Raw genomic sequence first — 3,693 nt, forward strand, 5'->3', positions numbered from 1 at the left:
TATGGATTTAACCGTGAGCCGGATGGCTGATATGGATGTTGATCCATGGATGAGAATTCATGCATGTTTATGCTGAATTATTGATAATTGTGATTTGCACTTCCACTATCTGAGATACGAGTTTCCCTGGGTAGTAGCAGTGGCTAGTCCACTTGCTCCGGATATGAGACGAAAAATGATGTTTATGATAAATGAGTTAATCATGGAGTTTTGAATGAATGTAACTCTGGTACCTGGGTAGTAGTAAGGGTTGGGGTTCGTCCCACTTGCTCCAGGTAAATGTTTGAGATTTGATAACAATGAGGATTGATAATATGAATTGAGATTGAATGAATATATGCTTAAGATACCTGGGCAGTAGCAAGGGTTGTGGTTTGTCCCGCTTGCTCCGGGTTAATGCTTGAGATACCTGGGCAGTAGCAAGGGTGGTGGTTTGTATTCAAGACTAAAGCAAGAGGTGAGATTGAGATTGAAACAACAGAGGATTTTGCATATCGAGAAGATGGCACAAATCAATTTAACAATCATATCTCAAATGATATTGACATTACTATTGATTTACTGGATACCAATAGTACAAGATAAGAAGAAGAAGAAGAAGAAGAAGAAGAAGAAGAAGAAGAAGAAGAAGAAGAAGAAGAAGAAGAAGATGATGATGATGATGATGATGATGATGATGATGATGATGAGCCACTTGGGGATGAAGACGAAGATATGGATGAGGATGAGAACGAAGACGAGGACGACGACGAGAACAATGAGGATGAAGATCAAAATGAATAGTATGAAAAAGTCCACTAAGAAATGTATTTATTTGTATTTTTTTAAATTTTTAATATACTACAATCTTATGAAAAAGTATATGACTTTTTATTTTACGTGATTTTTTTATTATATTTTATTTTTACTATTTTTTTAGAAGATTGGATATAATTTATTGAGAAAGTCTAGGAGCTAGCACTTTTATTAAAATTTGGCCAGCATTTAATTATTAAAGGAAAAATGAGTAATTGTCCACCGTTAGATGTAATCTCACACTATTAAAAACACTACTGATGGCTAATTGATGGTTACAAATCACAAAATCTGCTGAGCCCTAACACTCTTCTAATTTATTTTTAAAATTTTTACCTATGTAATTCTTTGATACACTTTATCTTAAATTTGTTAAAAAAATAAAATTTGAATTATTATAACGTAAATAATTAAAAGAATAAATTAAAAAATAATATGAGGTAACTAAAAAAATCAAAAATAAATATAAGATGGTTTATAAAAATTTGTATGAGAAATTTAATATTAAGTATAATAAAATAAAATAATAAAAAAAGAAGATAGAGTATATAAAAAAAATAAAAGATAGAGTTTTTAAGTTTAACTAAAAAAAAGTCAAACATAATATATAATGATAGAAAAAAAAACTAATATAGTCAATTTAGTTCTAAAATTTAGGATTGAATAGGTATATTTGTTAAATTTTTTTTATTTAGTACTGAGTACGTACTACCTGAATTAAAAGAGTTACTGTGAATAATAGATTAATTTACTAGTCTTATATTTTAATGGTTGATCTATAATGATTCAATTAATTATTTTAAGATTGTAATTTATTTCATATTTGATATTATATAAAAATAAATTATTAACTTAATAAAAAATTAATGATTTTTTTATTTTTTAAAATATTTAAAAATATATTTTAAAAATAAACCAACTAAATTTCATGGTAACCCCACCAAAAATACCCATTTCGTTGGCGTCAGGCACAAAAAAACTTTCCCCACCAGAACTTTCAATTCGTGTGCGCCTCTCCTGAGATGATGACACTAAATCCATTTTGCGAGTGCTTTGCGAACAATGGCCTGCGCATTTTTGTAAAGCTTTCTCTGCATGCATATTATGAGAATTAGTTTTTTATTTACTTATTTATATCAAAAAGCCTGCATAAATAAGCGCTAACGTACCTATTAATCCAATTTTAAAAAATATGTATAATAATAAATAAGATGTTAATTGGTATGCTGATTATTTCATATTTTGATCAAGAGGTTTTGGAGTTGAAAGGTGCAAACAAAAACGGTACCTTTTTATAAGTTATATATAATTAAGGTTATTTTAGGAAAAAAACTTTATTTTAGAATAGTAAAAATATTTGGGACAAATCATAGACTAATTTAAAATATAAATAATATTTTTATACTAAATTTTAAAAGTTTTTAATAAATATTTGAAATCTGTTTGAAATTTGATGAACTTTCAAACGGAATTTACAAAAGATGCTATTTTTGTCTCAAATTTGTGGGAAAAAATTTTGTCTACTTCAAAGGGTTAGTTATAGTAAAAGCATTTAAGACTAATTATAGACAAATTTGGGATAGAATTAACATTTTTCAAAATGCGTCCCAAATCCGTCTGAAGTTATTGCGCATATTCAGATGGAATCCGGACGAATTATAGTTTTTGTCCAAAATGTGTTGCTAATCTGTATGAAAATTTTGGCGCCATCTAAAAAAAATTTGGGACAAAATTTAGACAAATTTAGGATAGAATATATTATTTCAATATCTCCACTAAAAATTGTTCAACATTTGTCTCAAATTTGTCCGAAATGAAAAAGTCATTCAAACGGAATAAATTTTGTTTGAAATTTTTGTCCGAAAAAGCCCTATTTCTAGTTGGAGTTTCTTTATATAGTTATTTTAGCGTTTTGGTTGTGATTAGAAAAATATTTTGGCTTGTTGAAACCTAGTTGACCCTTTTGCATGGAAAATGATTTTGATTGAAAAAAGGGGATAAACTAAGGAATTTTAGAATTTCTCAATCACAACATTGGATTTAGGATAAGCTTAGTCAAACAATGAGATTTTTCCAAGGGTCATCCCAATTGATTGATAAAATTTTGATGAACTTGCTTGAATTCTATATTTTGTGAAGCATGTTTTGAGCGAAGAACACAAGCTTGTGAGATTTGAGCCTAATGGTGTGGTTACATCTTATAACCACTTATCTTCCTTCTTGTGTGCAAATTGTTCTCTCTCTATGATTGTGATCCTTGATTTGCTTAATTTTATATGTCCAATTATTCCTTGTATTCATGCATATATATGATTGAGGCCATTATTTCATTAGCTCACTTTTCCAAATAGCCTACCTTTTACTCTCTATTGTTAACCAATTTTGAGCCTACGCTTAACCCAATTATTCTTCATTTTAGCACATTACAACCCTAAAGCGAAAAACAATAAAAGTCCCTTGTTTGGATCTTTGATTAGCTTAGGCTAGTGAGAGTACTTATTATTCAAGTTTGGGAAGATTTGGGAACATTGGCTGGGATAAAAAGACGTTTTGTATTTCTATATTTGGGAATTGGGTGCATGCTCATGTATTGATTAAATGTATAAACCTTATGCATTGACATTCTTGTACAAAACTTGAAAGAAAGAAAAAAGTTGAGAAAAACAAAAGAAAAAGAAAAAAAATATATTGAAAAGAAAAGAAAAAAATGAGAAAAGAAAGAAAGAAAGAAAAAAGAAGAAAAAAATACAATAAAAAGAAGGGAACAAAAATGCCCCAAAGTGAAGTCCAATAAGGGTCCATGCATAATTGTTGTGAAATGAAAAGAAGATGCATGAGTATGTAAAAAGTGAAAGATGGGTAGTTAGGTTAGTTTTGAACTTGTATAGGTCATTGTAT

The sequence above is a fragment of the Arachis duranensis genome, chromosome 9 (assembly GCF_000817695.3).
Source record: "Arachis duranensis cultivar V14167 chromosome 9, aradu.V14167.gnm2.J7QH, whole genome shotgun sequence".
NCBI classification, from domain to species: Eukaryota; Viridiplantae; Streptophyta; class Magnoliopsida; order Fabales; family Fabaceae; genus Arachis; species Arachis duranensis.